Source organism: Eleutherodactylus coqui, chromosome 2 (genome assembly GCF_035609145.1).
Source record: "Eleutherodactylus coqui strain aEleCoq1 chromosome 2, aEleCoq1.hap1, whole genome shotgun sequence".
Taxonomy (NCBI): domain Eukaryota; kingdom Metazoa; phylum Chordata; class Amphibia; order Anura; family Eleutherodactylidae; genus Eleutherodactylus; species Eleutherodactylus coqui.
This window is the reverse complement of record NC_089838.1, coordinates 34577908-34597056: the sequence shown is the minus strand read 5'-3', so window position 1 is coordinate 34597056 and position 19149 is coordinate 34577908.

Genomic DNA, 19149 nt, shown 5'->3' with positions numbered 1-19149 from the left:
CAGGAAGTGATGGCTCTGATTGGTTGAGCAGCAGTGGATGAACCAATCAATTACTGACCTCGGAAGGCTGAGTCAACCTTGAGCCTGCTCCCTGAACCACACAGGGATTGAACCCGCAACCTTCAGATCGTGAGCAAGAGCTTTTCTGTTAGGCATTTCTGCTGCCTTAGCACTCTGCACCACACACGGCCCTCGAATAAAAGAAAAACATCATAACACAAGTGTCATAACATCATAGGTCAGGTGTCTTCTATATGACGATGTACTTTTTCTTCCTAATATTACATTGAATTCCTACATTCGTATAATCTATGTTTTATGGGCAGGTTCCCCACTGAACTGCCACAATGTCTTAAAATACTACTAAATTGGCCTAAGATGAACTTAAACTTGGCACTAGGATTTGTAGTTTCCTTTTTGGCTACAGCAGGAAAAACAGTCTGACTAATAACTGACTAAATTATGGCCATGTAAGATGACAAATAATTCGGTGCAATTAAATCAATAATGGCTTCATTTTGAGTAGGTCTGAACTCCAGATAGTCCCTCTGCTCATTTTGGCCTATAGTAATATTTAGGTTTTTCTGATTTCCCATAATTCTTGATGGTAGAAATGATTAGAAGTAAAATAAAACCTCACAAAATTGTGAAATATTCTTCACACGGGGCTACCTTTTCAGAGAAAAAGGGCTGACATACATAGTTATAAGGGAATTAAAAGACATCAAAGACAAATGTACTTTCTATTTAGAATAGTCTTTTGGTGGTGGTCTTTTTGGAGAGCTTTAATTGTTTGTCTAGCACCATACATGTTCCATTTTTTAAAGTTTTTCCTATAAAAGTTGTTAAGGCAAGACTGTCAGACATTGACCAAATACAATACTGCGTACCATGTAGCTGATTATAGGGCCTGAGCGAAGGGCTTCATTCCAGGTGGCTATTGTCACTATTTTATTGGTTGGTAAGAACCTGCACAAGCTGTGGTCTCCACAGGAGCATAAATGTTCCTACTAGAGGTGAGCGAGCACCCAAATGCTCGGGGAGGGGCCAAATCAGGCACGTCACAGCGGAAGGAGCCAAAAACTGAGGCGGGGTTGAACGAGTAACGAACACCATCGAGTACGCTAATACTCGAACGAGCATCAAGCTCGGCAGAGTACGTTCGCTCAACTCTAGTTACTACCATAGTTTGTAAAGCTGAATAAAAGGCTTAAGTGTCCATTAAGTTCTACTGATTCTCCTGCAATGCTGTTCAGAGTAACCCAAAAACCCATTAACCTCACTATTTTGCACCTTGATGGCAATTTTTTTTTGTTTTTTTTTCATCGTTACGTTTCAAAAACCATGACACTTTTATACTTTTTAGTTGCACAACTTTGAAATAACTGTAATGTATTGTTTGGCTTTTATTACAAATTGTATTTTTTGTTTAGGTAGGGGGGGGTGTAAAAAAGAAGAAAAAAACAATTCCAGTTTTTTACAATGTTTACTATAAAGTGTAAGGGCTTATTCACACGTCCGTATATCGGCTGGGTTTTCATGCCCGGCCGATATACGGTGTCCCTTTCTGCAGGGGGAAGAGGCAGGAGGGGGAGCAGTGCTCTCCGCCCCTCGCCACTGTTTGAAATGGGAGGGGCGGGACGGGACGGAGCTAAGTAAACACTATTGCAGTGATACCAAATTTATATATTTTTAATTTTGTACTTTTGCATGATAACATTTTTTAAAATAATAATTGCAATCCATGACCCATAACATTTTCATTTTTTCTACAAATGAGCTGCATTAGATCACTAAGGAGAAATTTCCCATTGGTACCATTTTGGGGTACATATGACTTTTTGATCGCTTTTTATTGTGTTTTTTTGAAAGCCAGTGAATGACAAATAGCAAATCTGCCGTTTCATTATACCATTCACCGTTAATCATGCAGGATAACGGACAAAATATTTTTATAGCATAAGTTATTATGAATGTGGCAATACCTAATATGTAGAGATGAACGAACGTACTCGTCCGAGCTTGATACTCGTTCGAGTATTAGCGTGTTCGAGATGCTCGTTACTCGTGACGAGTACCACGCGATGTTCGGGTTACTTTCACTTTCATCTCTGAGACGTTAGCACTCTTTTCTGGCCAATAGAAAGACAGGGAAGGCATTACAACTTCCCCCTGCGACGTTCAAGCCCTATACCACCCCCCTGCAGTGAGTGGCTGGCGAGATCAGGTGTCACCCGAGTATAAAAATCGGCCCCTCCCGCGACTCGCCACAGATTTGTTCTGACATAGAGGAGGGAAAGTGCTGTTGGTGCCGGAGCTGCTATATGGAGAGTGTTAGGAGTATTTTTGGCTTCAAGAACCCCAACGGTTCTTCTTAGAGCCACATCTAACCGTGTGCAGTACTGTGGAGGCTGCTTTTTGCAGTGTTGCACTTTTTTTTTTTTTGTATATCGGCTGTGCAGAGCATTGCACCCTGCAGTAATTATACATATTCCAGGGCCAGTAGTGGTGGTGAGGCAGGGACAGAAGACATATATTGTGAGGCAGGGACAGAAGACATATATTGTGAGGCAGGGACAGAAGACATATATTGTCAGGCAGGGACAGAAGACATATACAGTGTATATAGGCAGTGGGCCTTTCCAAAAACATTTTGGGAAAAAAAATCTATTTGGGCTGCCTGTGACTGTCCTCAGTGTTCTGGGTCTCTGCTGGGTGTAGTTGTCCTCCTAATTCATACGCAGCCAGCTAAGTGTTACAGCAGGCTTGCGCAAAATTATTTCCTGGCATTCCGTAAGCAAAGTCAGCCTCCAACCACAGGCCAATAAGCGGCACATTTAATTACAGCGTTCTTTTTCTGCACTACTGGTAATACACCATGCTGAGGGGTAGGGGTAGGCCTAGAGGACGTGGACGCGGGTGAGGACGCGGAGGCCCAAGTCAGGGTGTGGGCACAGGCCGAGCTCCTGATCCAGGTGTATCGCAGCTGACTGCTGCGGGATTAGGAGAGAGGCACGTTTCTGGCGTCCCCACATTCATCCCACAATTAATGGGTCCACGCGGTAGACCTTTATTAGAAAATGAGCAGTGTGAGCAGGTCCTGTCGTGGATGGCAGAAAGTGCATCCAGCAATCTATCGTCCACCCAGAGTTCTGCGTTGTCCACTGCTGCAACTCTGAATCCTCTGGCTGCTGCTCCTCCTTCCTCCCAGCCTCCTCACTCCATTACAATGACACATTCTGAGGAGCGGGCAGACTCCCAGGAACTGTTCTCGGGCCCCTGCTCAGATTGGGCAGCAATGGTTCCTCTCCCACCAGAGGAGTTTATCGTGACCGATGCCCAACCTTTGGAAAGTTCCCGGGGTCCGGGGGATGAGGCTGGGGACTTCCGGCAACTGTCTCAAGACCTTTCAGTGGGTGAGGAGGACGATGACGATGAGACACAGTTGTCAATCAGTGAGGTAGTAGTAAGGGCAGTAAGTCCAAGGGAGGAGCGCACAGAGGATTCGGAGGAAGAGCAGCAGGACGATGAGGTGACTGACCCCACCTGCTTTGCTACGCCTACTGAGGACAGGTCTTCAGAGGGGGAGGCAAGGGCAGCAGCAGGGCAGGTTGCAAGAGGCAGTGCGGTGTCCAGGGGTGGAGGCAGGGCCAGACCGAATAATCCACCAACTGTTTCCCAAAGCGCCCCCTCGTGCCATGCCACCCTGCAGAGGCCGAGGTGCTCAAAGGTCTGGCAGTTTTTCACTGAGAGTGCAGACGACCGACGAACAGTGGTGTGCAAACTTTGTCGCGCCAAGATCAGCCGGGGAGCCACCACCACCGGCCTCACCACCACCAGCATGCGCAGACATATTATGGCCATGCACCCCACAAGGTGGGACGAAGGCCGTTCACTGCCTCCGGTTTGCACCACTGCCTCTCCCCCTGTGCCCCAACCTGCCACTGAGATCCAACCCCCCTCTCAGGGCACAGGCACTACCGTTTCCTGGCCTGCACCCACACCCTCACCTCCGCTGTCCTCGGCCCCATCCACCAATGTCTGTCAGCGCACCGTCCAGCCGTCGCTAGCGCAAGTGTTGGAGCGCAAGCGCAAGTACGCCGCCACGCACCCGCACGCTCAAGCGTTAAACGTGCACATAGCCAAATTTATCAGCCTGGAGATGCTGCCGTATAGGGTTGTGCAAATGGAGTCTTTCAAAAGTATGATGGCGGCGGCGGCCCCGCGCTACTCAGTTCCCAGTCACCACTACTTTTCCCGATGTGCTGTCCCAGCCCTGCACGACCACGTCTCCCGCAACATTGTACGCGCCCTCACCAACGCGGTTACTGGCAAGGTCCACTTAACAACGGACACGTGGACAAGCACAGGCGGGCAGGGCCACTATATCTCCCTGACGGCACATTGGGTGAATTTAGTGGAGGCTGGGACAGAGTCAGAGCCTGGGACCGCTCACGTCCTACCCACCCCCAGAATTGCGGGCCCCAGCTCGGTGGTGGTATCTGCGGCGGTGTATGCTTCCTCCACTAAACCACCCTCCTCCTCCTCCTCCTCCTCCTCCTCCTACGCAACCTCTGTCTCACAATCAAGATGTGTCAGCAGCAGCACGTCGCCAGCAGTCGGTGTCGCGCGGCATGGCAGCACAGCGGTGGGTAAGCGTCAGCAGGCCGTGCTGAAACTACTCAGCTTAGGAGATAAGAGGCACACGGCCCACGAACTACTGCAGGCTCTGACAGAGCAGACCGACCGTTGGCTTGCGCCGCTGAGCCTCCAACCGGGCATGGTCGTGTGTGACAACGGCCGTAACCTGGTGGCGGCTATGCAGCTCGGCAGCCTCACGCACGTGCCATGCCTGGCCCACGTCTTTAATTTGGTGGTTCAGTGCTTTCTGAAAAGCTACCCACGCTTGTCAGACCTGCTCGGAAAGGTGCGCCGGCTCTGCGCACATTTCCGCAAGTCCCACACGGACGCTGCCACCCTGCGCACCCTGCAACATCGGTTTCATCAGCCAGTGCACTGACTGCTGTGCGACGTGCCCACACGGTGGAACTCTACGCTCCACATGTTGGCCAGGCTCTATGAGCAGCGTAGAGCTATAGTGGAATACCAACTCCAACATGGGCGGCGCAGTGGGAGTCAGCCTCCTCAATTATTTTCAGAAGAGTGGGCCTGGTTGGCAGACATCTGCCAGGTCCTTCGAAACTTTGAGGAGTCTACCCAGATGGTGAGCGGCGATGCTGCAATCATTAGCGTCACCATTCCTCTGCTATGCCTCTTGAGAAGTTCCCTGCAAAGCATAAAGGCAGACGCTTTGCGCTCGGAAACAGAGGCGGGGGAAGACAGTATGTCGCTGGATAGTCAGAGCACCCTCCTGTCTATATCTCAGCGCGTTGAGGAGGAGGAGGGGGAGGAGCATGAGGAGGATGAGGAGGAGGGGGAAGAGACAGCTTGGCCCACTGCTGAGGGTACCCATGCTGCTTGCCTGTCATCCTTTCCGTGTGTATGGCCTGATGAGGAGGAGGAGGATCCTGAAAGTGATCTTCCTAGTGAGGACAGCCATGTGTTGCGTACAGGTACCCTGGCACACATGGCTGACTTCATGTTAGGATGCCTTTCTCGTGACCCTCGCGTTACACGCATTCTGGCCACTACGGATTACTGGGTGTACACACTGCTCGACCCACGGTATAAGGAGAACCTTTCCACTCTCATACCCAAAGAGGAAAGGGGTTCGAGAGTGATGCTATACCACAGGACCCTGGCGGACAAACTGATGGTAAAATTCCCATACGACAGCGCTAGTGGCCGAAGGCGCAGTTCCGAGGGCCAGGTAGCAGGGGAGGCGCGGAGATCAGGCAGCATGTACAGCACAGGCAGGGGAACACTCTGTAAGGCCTTTGACAGCTTTCTGGCTCCCCAGCAAGACTGTGTCACCGCTCCCCAGTCAAGGCTGAGTCGGCGGGAGCACTGTAAAAGGATGGTGAGGGAGTACATAGCCGATCGCACGACCATCCTCCGTGATGCCTCTGCCCCCTACAACTACTGGGTGTCGAAGCTGGACACGTGGCCTGAACTCGCGCTGTATGCCCTGGAGGTGCTTGCTTGTCCTGCGGCTAGCGTCTTGTCAGAGAGGGTGTTTAGTGCGGCTGGGGGAATCATCACAGATAAGCGTACCTGTCTGTCAACCGACAGTGCCGACAGGCTTACACTCATCAAGATGAACAAAGCCTGGATTTCCCCAGACTTCTCTTCTCCACCAGCGGACAGCAGCGATACCTAAACAATACGTAGGCTGCACCCGCGGATGGAAGCTACGTTCTCTATCACCATCAAAAACGTGGACCTTTTAGCTTTATCAATCTGTGTATAATATTCCTCCTCCTCCTCCTCCTGCTCCTCCTCCTGAAACCTGACGTAATCACGCCGAACGGGCAATTTTTCTTAGGGCCACAAGGCTCAGTCATATAATTTTTGTAAACAATTTTTATACGTTTCAATGCTCATTAAAGCGTTGAAACTTTCACCTGAACCAATTTTTATTTTAACTGGGCTGCCTCCAGGCCTAGTTACAAATTAAGCCACATTAACCAAAGCGATTAATGGGTTTCACCTGCCCTCTCGGTTGGGCATGGGCAATTTTTCTGAGGTACATTAGTACTGTTGGTACACCAATTTTTCTGTTGGTACACCAATTTTTTGGGGCCCTCACCTACAGTGTAATCCAATTAATTTTTTGCCCACCTGCATTAAAGCTGACGTTACATCAGCTGTGTTGGGCACTGCAATGGGATATATTTATTACCGCCGGTGGGTTCCAGGGAGCCACCCATGCTGTGGGTCCACAGGGAGTTGTAACTGCATGTGTCTACTTCTAAAGAACCCCAGTCTGACTGGGGCATGCAGTGTGGGCCGAAGCCCACCTGCATTTAATCGGACGTTACCTCAGCTGTGATGGGCACTGCAATGGGATACATTTATGTACAGCCGGTAGGTTCCAGGGAGCCACCCATGCTGTGGGTGCACACGGAATTCCCATTGCGGAATTGTACCTGCCGGTGACTATTTATAAAAAACCGCGGTCTGACTGGGGCATGCAGACACCTTGACAGAATGAATAGTGTGTGGCACATAGGTTCCCCATTGCTATGCCCACGTGTGCAGCTCCTGATGGAGGTGGCACAGGATTGGATTTCTCATTGCTTCTGTACAGCATTTTGGGCGATCGCCCCGCCCCTTTTAAAGAGGGTCGCTGCCTAGCCGTGCCAACCCTCTGCAGTGTGTGCCTGCGGTTCCTCCTCATGGCAGACGCACTTATAAATAGACATGAGTGTGGCGTGGCATGAGGGCAGCTGAAGGCTGCGCAGGTACAGTTTGGTGTGTGCTGTGGACACTGGGTCGTGGGGGGGGGGGGGTTGGGCAGCATGTAACTTAGGAGAAGTGGCAGCGGAGTGTCATGCAGGCAGTGATTGTGCTTTGTTGGAGGTAGTGTGGTGCTTAGCTAAGGTATGCATTGCTAATGAGGGCTTTTCAGAAGTAAAAGTTGTTGGGAGGGGGGGGCTACTCTTGCCGCTATTGTGGCTTAATAGTGGGACCTGTGAACTTGAGATGCAGCCCAACATGTAGTCCCTCGCCTGCCCTATCCGTTGCTGTGTCGTTCCCATCACTTTCTTGAATTGCCCAGATTTTCAGAAATGAAAACCTTAGCGAGCATCGGCGATATACAAAAATGCTCGCTTCGCCCATTGACTTCAATGGGGTTCGTTACTCGAAACGAACCCTCGAGCATCGCGTTAATTTCGTCCCGAGTAACGAGCACCCGAGTGTTTTGGTGCTCGCTCATCTCTACTAATATGTTTTTCTTCTTTTACTTTTTTTCATTGGAAGGGTGTTTTGTTCGTAAAAACATGTTGTTTTTTTTTACCCGTTTTTTTAACTAAACTTACTTTTTTAAATCTCCCTTTTTTTTTTCTTTCAAAGGGACTTAAAGATGCGGTCATTCAATCACTGGTAGACCATACTGCATTACTTATGTAGTGCAGTGTAGTTTACTTTTGATAGCTCTCTTATCAGAACCTGTCAGACTCAGAGATCAGGCCTCCATTTGCCATTGTAACTTTTTGGTATCTTGTGATCACAAAGTGTTAATGGTTGACAAGTGATCCCCTCCCCCTGTCAACCACTTACATGATGGCAAGATTGCTATCGATCACAGCATGTAAGGGGTTAAACAGCTGGGATTTGAGGTTTCTCTGCTCTTATCCATTAAAACAAGAACCCTGCTGTCAGTAGATAGCTGAATCATGGCTCTCCTTGCACAGAACTACTCTGCCAATTTTAGACTATGCCAGGCCCCTCTTATACTCTTACTGAGTTCACCATTGCCACATCCTCAGGCAGAGAGTTCCATAGTCTCACTGCTCTTAACGTAAAGACCCCCCTCTATGTTGGTGTAGAAACCTTCTTTCATCTATAAGTAGAGGACGCCCACCTTGTGACACTCCTGGGTATAAATAGATGATGGGAGAGATCTCTGTACTGACCCCTGATATATTTATACATAGTTATTAGAGCGCCCCCTTGTTACAGTCGTGGGTAGAAATAGATGATGGGAGAGAAATCTGTATTGTACCCTGATATATCTCTACATAGTTATTTGAGTGCCCCCTTGTTACAGTCCTGGGTGTATATAGATGATGGGAGAGTTATCTGTATTTACTCCCTGATATATTTATACATAGTTATTAGAGTGCCCCCTTGTTACAGTCCTGGGTGTATATAGATGATGGGAGAGTTATCTGTATTTACTCCCTGATATATTTATACATAGTTATTAGAGTGCCCCCTTGTTACAGTCCTGGGTGTATAGCGATGATGCGAGAGATTTCTCTATTATCCCCTCTTATATATTTATACATAGTTCTTAGAGCGCCCCCTTCTCACAGTCCTGGGTATAAATAGATGATGGGAGAGATCTCTGTATTGTCGCCTGATATATTTATACATAGTTATTAGAATGCCCCCTTGTTATAGTCCTGGGTGTATATAGATGATGGGAGAGATCTCTATACTGACCCCTGATATATTAATACATAGTTATTAGAGCGCCCCCTTGTTACACCCCTGGGTATAAATGGATGATTGGAGAGATCTCTATACTGCCCCCTGATATATTTGCACATAGTTATTAGAGCACCCCCTTGTTACAGCCCTGGGTATAAATAGATGATTGGAGAGATCTCTGTATTGTCCCCTGATATATTTGTACATAGATATTAGAGCGCCCCTTTGTTACACCCCTGGGTATAATAGATGATTGGAGAGATCTCTATACTGACCCCTGATATATTTATACATAGTTATTAGAGCGCCCCCTTGTTACAGTCCTGGGTATAAATAGATGATTGGAGAGATCTCTGTATTGTCCCCTGATATATTCATACATAGTTATTAGGACGCCCATAACCCCTTCCGCGGTACTGTGATCCACGCATTCCATTTATTTGTTAGCAAGCAAAAAATGTATTTGAGTCATTGAAAAGGATGGCAGTACCAACACATTTTATCTCTGCTGGTTATGAAGGTGGTGGTGCCAAGTAGGCCCCGAACAGGGTCTATTATTTAGTCTTTGCCTTAGGATCCCCTGTCTTTGGAAGCACGGCTGCAGTGATGCTAAACTAGTGTGATCCAATGAAGCATGATTTGCTTCAAAAGAGTAAATGATCCATCAAAATCAAGTCGTTGCTCTGCAGTAATGTTGGAGTTTATAAAACATTCTCCCCTGCACATAAATGTCACATTCTATAGATGGAAATAATTGAGTTTTAAAATAGTTTTTTAACGCCTATATTTACTCGCTATTTATCTCCCATAAAGCTGCGGCTCACCTCCCCACCTAGGCATAGCTAAAACGGAATTAAAGCTACGTGTATGTGTAATGTTAGGAAATAATCCATGTTTACTAGCGGTTATGAAAGTGTAAAGTCCTTTCAACCTTGCAGTTTAGCATTTATTACGTATATACTTGGTTCCACAACATTTCCCTTACCCTCATTTTTTCAACAAGCCGTCATCCTTGTAAGAAAACATTCTTGCTTTTTTTTCCTAAATTCTTTCAGAAGATTAACTCAGTGGAACACCCACTTCAGTGTAAACCGATGAAAGCGAACTGATGAGATAACAAGTGAACATACAACAACATACACCTATCACTGCCCGAGGGGCTTGCTTACCCTTGCTCATAGGGTCAAAGCACAAAGAAGTCAGTGTAAGGAGAGGTTTGCCGAGTCTCATGAATGCGGCCCAGTGCAATGTTATCAGTTGTTAATAAACACCTCCAAGATTTGTATGACTATGACTTCAGGTATTTATGTATTTTTATGGTCTTGACTTAAGATTTTCTCAAAAATCAAACACCAGAGCATGACCTTTGGACTAGAGATTTCAGTATGTTAATAAGGAGACTAAGGCCTCATGTCCACGGGGAAAATCAGGCCCGCTACGGATTCTCCATGGAGAATCCGTAGCGGGTCCCTCCTGCCCCGCGGACATGAGGCGTTAAAATAAGAATAAACTCACCTGCTGTGAACCGTGCAGGTCTTCCCTTCTTCGCAGCCGGATCTTCTTTCTTCGGCCTGGCGGATGTGCTCGGCACGCTGGCTGCGTGCCGCGCATGCGCCGGGCACATCTGCCAGGCCGAAGAAAGAAGGTCCTGCCGCGAAGGAAGGAGGACCTGCATCGCCCGGCGCAGGTGAGTTTAATTCAGCGCGGGTTTCCTGCAGATCCGGACGGCTTCCATAGGCGTCAATAGAAGGTCCCCGCGGGAGACCTGCACCTAAATGGAGCATGTCCCTTTTTTTTCATGCTCCAGAAATTTTTTAATTCACTTTTATTGACCATCCGCGGATATTTATCTACCCGCGGGTGGTCAATGCATCCCTTTAGGATGCGGATCCGCGTGCGGGTGATCCGCTGCAGATTTTAATTCTTCTTTTCCCCGTGGACATGAGGCCTAACTGCCCTTGCCCCATTGACCAACCACGCAACTATTCCTCTACCTAAAAAAAGCCCCATTTACACGCAAAGATGATCGCTCAAAATTCGTTCAAAAGATTGTGAGAATGACAGTTTGAGCGATTAGTAGCTTATCAGCTTCATTTGCATGTAAATGAGGCTCCTTTTGCTTTATGCAGATAACAGCAGGTGGTCTGTTATATGCATACAGCCACTTTGTTCTGCCACGGGACTGCTGCTGAATACAATGTTCTCAGTGCTCCCATGGAGAATCACAGCATGCAGTCCTTCTATCAGCTGCCCGGCCAAACAATGGATTTTAAAATCCACATAAAATCATCGTTTGGCCAAAAAGCAAATGATGGTAGCATTTACACGCAACGATTATCACTCAAAAGACATAGTTTGAGCAAATTGTGAGTGATAATCATAAAGTGTAAATGGGACTTTAGAGATACGGACTCCAAGGATTAGATTAAATTGGCCACAACAGCCATTTTATTACAAAAGTCATAGAATTACAAAATCATGCTAAAATACTGTAAAACAATAACTTTGATCACTCCAGCCAAATACACTCTTTGGAGATTCAAACTATGGACACCAATATGCCCATATCCTTTAATTACCCCCAACCTCTTACTATAGGTTCAGAGACACCACGACCAACAGCATATTCCAAAATAAGCCAGAATAAGCAAAATCATTCAGCAAACTTTTGGGGGATCATAACCACTAGGAACCAACCCCAACATGCACTGCCATGATAGTCATAAAAGACTGACCACACATGCTCTCAACTGATTGTACAAAGGCAGAACATAACCAACATACAGAGAGCAGGCAGGACACAGCATGCATTCATGCAATTGGAGAGGACTATAAAAACCTCCTTGTGTACTGTTCCCACTCCCTGACCCATTACAATATTATTTACCCTCCTTACAGCCTATCTCATGTTGGTCTTCCCAGAAACTTCATAGTCTTCATCCCGCCCCTCTCTTCCTTTAAAGAGGTTATTTGACTTTTAGCTGTTTTGCTACAGGAAGCAGACAGCTCTGTACATTGTGCAGTGGTCCATGTTGGTACTGCAAGCTAAATTCTATGTATTTCAGGACTCAGCCTGCAGTACCAACCCAGGCCACTGCACAATGTATGGAGCTGTCAGCTTCCTATAGCAAAACAGCTAGAAGTGGGACAACCCTTTTAATCTAACAATGAAATAAGTAAGCAGGAAACATAATTGTAATATTATTAATGTTAGCTTTTCAAGACACTCGGATACACAAAAAGCCGAGTTCTCTCCATGTTTTTCAATGTTGCACTGTTTCTTCTAGTTTTTTGATATTCATGCCAGTATCAGTTCTAACAGTATCAGCCATCGTGTCCTTTGGTCTCCAGGTCTTCTCATGCCACTGATGTGTCCAAGCATTATATCGACTCTTCTCGCATTACATGGCCAAAATCCGTGAGTCTGAGCCCGGTCATCTCCTCCAGTGATATATTGGGGTCTTATATGATTCAGGACTTCTCTGTTTGTTACTCTCGCCATCCAGGGCATACGCAGCAGCTTTCGCCAACACCACAGCTCCAACGCATCAAACCTCCTCCTATCGGCTTTTTTTGCAGTCCAGCTTTCACATTCATGCATGGCTATGAGAAAAACGGGGGTATGCAATATAATGTAATAGAATAAGATACTGTATTAACCCTTTCCAATCCAATTTGCATCCTGGTTTTCCTAGGGGGCTTACTCTTTTTCTGCCATTATACAACTGCGCTATCTGCTGGCTAAAGCCAGTACTGCATGTGTTACCATGCAGGGCGGCGCTGGGTCCCGCGGCCGGCGCGCGCCGCTCCGATGTCGGCTCTGGCGTCCCAGAGCTCTGCTGTCAGGGCTCTCCCAGCGGCGTGGAGCAGCCAGCGTGCAGCGGCGTGGGCGTGTCCGCCCGTAGGGTGCCGCCCGCTCTCCTCCACCTTCCATATGCAACAGTGGGAGAGTTGGCTCCTCCCACTCTCCGCCCCTGGGCGGAGGCTTTAAGTTAAAAGGCTGGCAGTGACCTGAGCTCACTGCCAGTTATTGGTTCTGCTAGCTTCTAGTCAGGTCTGTCTCAGTCTGCTCTAGTTGCTCGTCAGTTTGCCTGTGAGCTCCATCTCCAGCCTTACTCTGCTTGTAAGTTCTGTTGGTCTGTTCCACCTGCCTCTTCTGTCGGCACTCTGTCCCCTGTAGTAGTTCCATCTAGGTAGTCGCCAGGTCCCTAGCCAGCGCAGGGACCGCCGCCCAGTTGTCCGCCTGGAATTAGCCAGGGCCGAGGCAAGTAGGCAGGGACAGTGGGGTGCGGGGAGATCAGGGCACCCCACCTGGCGCTCGGGGGGCAGAGTGCTGTAACATAATAACTGGCCCTTAAAAACTGTTTGTCATGGAGGCGATCAGTTCCCTTACGAACCAGCTGCAGGCCCTGGTGCCTGTGATCCAGGATTTATCCGCCCGCATGGTGGCCCAGGAGCAGCGGGGGGTGTCGCAGGGGTCGGACGCCTCAACCAGCCCCGAACCCAAGTGCCCTCTTCCTGAGGTGTTTTCTGGGGAGAGGAACAAGTTTTTTGTTTTCCGACAGGCGTGTCACCTGTTTTTTCGGATGCGTCCCCGTTCTTCTGGGTCGGAGGCTCAGAGGGTCGGGCTGATAATGTCCCTGCTGCGGGGCTTTTTCCATCCCCGAGGGTTCCTCCTGCCTGCAGTCTGTGGACTCCTTTTTTCAGGAACTCGGGGGTATCTTCGACGGACCGAGCAGGGTTGGCGGTTTCGCAGTTGTTGGCGCTGCGGCAGGGGTCGTCTTGTGTGGAGGATTATTGCTCCAACTTCAGACGCTATGCGGGGGATACGACATGGAACGATAGCGCGCTGAAAGATGTTTTTCTGCAGGGCCTCTCGGACGCAGTTAAAGACCTGTTAATTTCCCATCCCGTTCCCGAGTCCTTAAGGGAGGCTATGGAGCTAGCGGTGAAGGCAGATAGGAGGCTCAGGTCTAGGAAGCAGGACAGGCAGACCCATAGAGTCAGGGAGGTCGGTTGCCCTGGTCCCTCGTCCTCCTTACCAGTCTCTGTGCCCGAGCCGATGGAGGTGAATCCGCTGGACCCCAAAGAGCGACGCCGGATCCGTCTGTTGCATCGTCTCTGCCTCTACTGCGGGAAAGCTGGACATCGGGTGATAACCTGCCCACTGAGGTCTCAACGCACGCAGCCGGAACCGGCGGAAAACTCCGAGTCCTAGGCGATTGCAGGGAGGATCGCCTAGGACTTCAGGTACTTCCTAAACTTTTGGTACCGTGTCATGTTAGATTCTGGGATTTTTCCCGATCAGGGCGGGCGTTTATTGATTCCGGAGCAGCCGCTAACTTGATAAGTCTGTGTTTTGTCCGTTCTCTGATGGCGGAATTTGTGGCGCTGAAGACGCCAATTCATTTTACCAGTATTGATGCTACCCCTCTCTCTACAGGCCTGGTACGATGGAGGACCCCAAGATTACAGTTCACAGTGGGGGTCCTCCACTCGGAAGAACTATCTTTCCTGGTTATGGAAAAAATGTCGGTTGATGTGGTGCTTGGTATGCCCTGGTTGGCACTGCACAATCCCCAATTTGATTGGTCCACCCGGGAATTGACGCATTGGGGATCATCCTGTCATAATAACCTGTCTACCATAGCTGTGTGCTCTGCAGATACAGTGCTCATTCCGGAGTATTTGTCAGACTTTCAGGATGTATTCTCCAAAAAACTGTCTAAGGCTCTGCCTCCTCATAGGGAGTGGGACTGTGGTATTGATCTGATTCCCGACAGTCCCATCCCTAAGGGAGCCATTTTCAATTTGTCAGAGCGTGAGCATGAAGCCCTCAAGTCCTATGTCTCGGAGGCCCTGGCCAACCGACATATCCAGCCGTCCAGGTCCCCTGCCGGGGCAGGTCTCTTCTTTGTAGAGAAGAAGGACGGGACACTAAGGCCTTGTGTGGATTATCGGGCCTTGAATAAAATCACTGTGAAGAACCAGTGCTCCTTGCTCCTAATTCCTGACTTGTTGGATCAGGTGGTAGGGGCCCACTGCTTCTCCAAACTGGACTTGCGGGGAGCTTACAATTTAATTCGCATTAGAGAGGGAGATGAATGGAAGACGGCGTTCAACACCCCGTTAGGACATTTTGAATGTCTGGTCATGCCTTTTAGACTTTGTAATGCCCCCGCTGTGTTTCAGGGTTTTATGAACGCGGTCTTCCACGACTTCCTGGGGGTATTTCTGGTCATCTATCTTGACGACATTCTGGTGTACTCGCCTGACTGGGACTCACGTGCGGCACCTGAGGTTGGTCCTGACCCGTTTGTGCGAGTATCAACTTTTTGTCAAGTTAGAGAAATGTACATTTGGTTCTAAACAAGTATCCTTCCTTGGTTATGTAATCTCACCCACGGAGATCCAGATGGAGCCTGATAAAGTAGCAGCAATCTCCCAATGGGTCAGACCAGACAACCTCAAGGCTCTCCAGCGGTTCTTAGGTTTTACAAATTTTTACCGCAAATTCATTAGGAATTACTCAATTATTACTCAACCTCTGACCGACCTGACTAAGAAGGGGGCTGATTTGGGTAAGTGGTCGTCTGCAGCCCTTGAGGCCTTTAGCCATCTAAAAAAGGCATTCACGACTGCCCCGGTGCTAATACAGCCGGACGCACGACTACCCTTTTTTATTGAGGTAGACGCGTCTGAAGTGGGGACAGGAGCAGTATTGTCGCAGGAAGTCAGTGGGAGGTCTGGGTATAGCCCATGTGCGTTCTTTTCGCGGAAGTTCAATTCAGCAGAGCGCAACTACGACGTGGGTAGCCGTGAATTATTGGCTATCAAATGGGCTCTGGAAGAGTAGCGACACCATCTTGAGGGTGCTAGACACCCAATTACCGTATATACTGATCACAAGAATCTGGTATATCTCGCCAATGCGAAAAGACTCACAGCTCGTCAAGCCAGGTGGGCGTTGTTCTTCGCCAGGTTTAATTTCGTCGTGACATATATCCCAGGAGAGAAGAACGTGAAGGCGGACGCCCTGTCACGGAGTTTCGGGGTACCGGATAGTGAGACCATGACTCCCGAGAATATCTTAGCCCCCGGCATGGTGGTGGCAGCTGTAGAGTCTAACTTCGTCCCTCAACTACAGGATGCTCAGCAGGACGCTCCTTCGGGGGTGCCGGAGGGCAGATGGTTTGTGCCAGAGACCCTACGCCCTAGAGTCATGGATGAGTCTCACTCGTCGGTTCTCGCCGGGCACTCAGGGTTCCAGGGGACCCTGGAGCTTTGTTCCAGACACTTCTGGTGGCCAGGCATGTCTCAGGAGATCCACAACTTCGTGAGGGGTTTGCTCGGTCTGTGCTCGCAATAAGAGTCGGCGGCATCCTCCGGAGGGTCCTCTGAGACCGCTACCGGTTCCTTCCAGTCCATGGTCGCACTTATCAGTAGATTTCATCACTGACCTACCAGAATCCCAGAAGTGCACCACTATCTTACTGGTGGTCGACCGGTACTTAAAGATGGCACATTTTGTGGCGTTAAAAAAGCTACCCTCGGCTAAAGAATTTGCCACGATTTTTGTAAAGGAAATAATTCGCCTACATGGGGTTCCCCAAAATATTGTATCTGATCGGGGGGTTCAGTTTGTGTCGCAGTTTTGGCGTGCCTTCTGCAGAAACCTGGGAACGTCGCTTTCCTTCTCTTCAGCGTTCCACCCGCAGACTAATGGTGAGACTGAGCGGAAGAACCAAGATTTAGTGCAATATTTACGGTTGTTTGCTAGCGAAAAGGCTCATCAGTGGGCAGAGTTCCTGCCGTTGGCAGAGTTTGCACTAAACAACCGCCTTTGTTCTTCCACTGGGGTGTCTGCATTTTTTTGTGTATACGGTCAGCATCCTTGCTTCCTTACAGCAATCCCTACTCCGTCGGTCTGTCCTGCAGCTGATGTCGCCACAGATACGCTTCGGGGAGTATGAAAAGAGGTACAGAGAAACTTGGAGGCAGCGGGGGGCCCGTATGCAGTTGCGTAGTGGGAAGAGTCTGTCTGTGTCTGAACCTTACAGGGTGGGACAGAAGGTATACCTGTCTTCTAAAAATCTCAAATTGCGGGTCCCATCCTTGAAGCTGGCGCCACGTTACGTGGGGTCGTTTGCCATCACACGTGTGGTGAACCCACTCGCCTACGAGCTGGGGTTGCCAGCCACATGGAGGGTTCACAGAGTATTCCATAAGTCGCTATTGAAACCTTTTGTCCCTTCGGTGATGCCCCCCTCCGCCCACCCTGGTCTGGGATGAAGTTAAATACGAGGTCCAGGAGATACTGGATTCTCGTCGGTGTCGAGGAACCCTACAATATTTGGTGGCCTGGAAGGGGTTTCGACCAGAAGATTATTCCTGGGTGGCCGCACGTGATGTTCACGCTCCCGTGTTGGTATGGCGGTTCCACCGTCGTTTTCCGGATAAGCCTGGTCGAGTTTCTGGGGGCCCGGAGGTCCCCCGTCAGAGGGGGGGTAATGTTACCATGCAGGGCGGCGTTGGGTCCCACGGCCGGCGCGCGTCGCTCCGGCGTCCCGGGGGCGTGTCGGGGCTCTCCCGGTGGCGTGGAGCAGCCAGCGTGCAGCGGCGTGGGTGTGTCCGCCCGTAGGGTGCCGCCCGCTCTCCTCCACCTTCCATATGCAACAGTGGGAGAGTTGGCTCCTCCCACTCTCCGCCCCTGGGCGGAGGCTTTAAGTTAAAAGGCTGGCAGTGACCTGAGCTCACTGCCAGTTATTGGTTCTGCTAGCCTCTAGTCAGGTCTGTCTCAGTCTGCTCTAGTTGCTCGTCAGTGTCCTTTCAGTTTGCCTGTGAGCTCCATCTCCAGCCTTACTCTGCTTGTAAGTTCTGTTGGTCTGTTCCACCTGCCTCTTCTGTCGGCACTCTGTCCCCTGTAGTAGTTCCATCTAGGTAGTCGCCAGGTCCCTAACCAGCGCAGGGACCGCCGCCCAGTTGTCCGCCTGGGGTTAGCCAGGGCCGACGCAAGTAGGCAGGGACAGTGGGGTGCGGGGAGATCAGGGCACCCCACCTGGCGCTCGGGGGGCAGAGTGCCGTAACAGCATGAGGTGACACGTTGGATAGGCTCCGACAGCATAGAGGCTGGCAATATACAGTAAGAGAACCCCGACGGGCGTCTTCCAACATCGGAGCTGTACGGCCTTAAATCATAATGTCTTAAGACGTCAGACAGTGGATGATTGGAAAGGGTTAAAGCAAGTTTCCTGTTTGTATAGTGAAGCCACCACCTCTCAGATAAACCCCTTACATCCTGTATATATTGGCCCTCTTCTTTGGGAGAACAACCTTTCTAAAAGACTATTTTTCACTACAATTTTGGGTGCTTGTCTTTGCTTAAATTAGAAATATATTGAACTGGGAGGAACAATTACGTCTTATTGACAGCTTGCTGTGTGGAGGAGTGTAAAATGAACCATACAAGCTAATGGGCATACTTTGCAGCAACCTTCTCAGCATGAATCCGTTGGCATGTGAGCAGCGAGAAAAAAAGAAAAGATCTCACATGTCAAAAGTCCCTGTTTCCTTAACTCTTCCTGTTATTGCTTCTGCCCTCCTAAAATTGCTCTAATGCATGGGGGCTTTTATTGACAATTTGCTCTTTCTGGAATTCTGCAATTAAAGCTTAATCATGTCATAATAAAAAGTTCTGCAACTTTGTGTTTCAGTTCCTCGCAGTTTTCAAGACTACGTCACTGTCAGTGGTTGAAAGCATTCTTCTTTATATCTGCTCACTGAAATTCCAACCTATCCTTATTATTTGCTTCAACGTTTAGGGGCAAGAGTACAGGCTGCTTTACTTACAGGTTATTTTCTAGAATGGAAACAAATGTAGCAGAGGCGTAACTTGAAGTTCCTGGGCCCCAATGCAAAACCTGGAATGGGGCCCCCAACTATAATGCTTTATTTATAGTACTGGGCTCCTTATATGAAGAAGAGAGGCCTTATGGGCCCCCTAAGGCTCCTGGGCCCAGGGGCAACCGCATCCCCTGCATTCCCTATAGTTACGTCCCTGAAATGTAGCAAACCCTCCCCTGAGAGCAG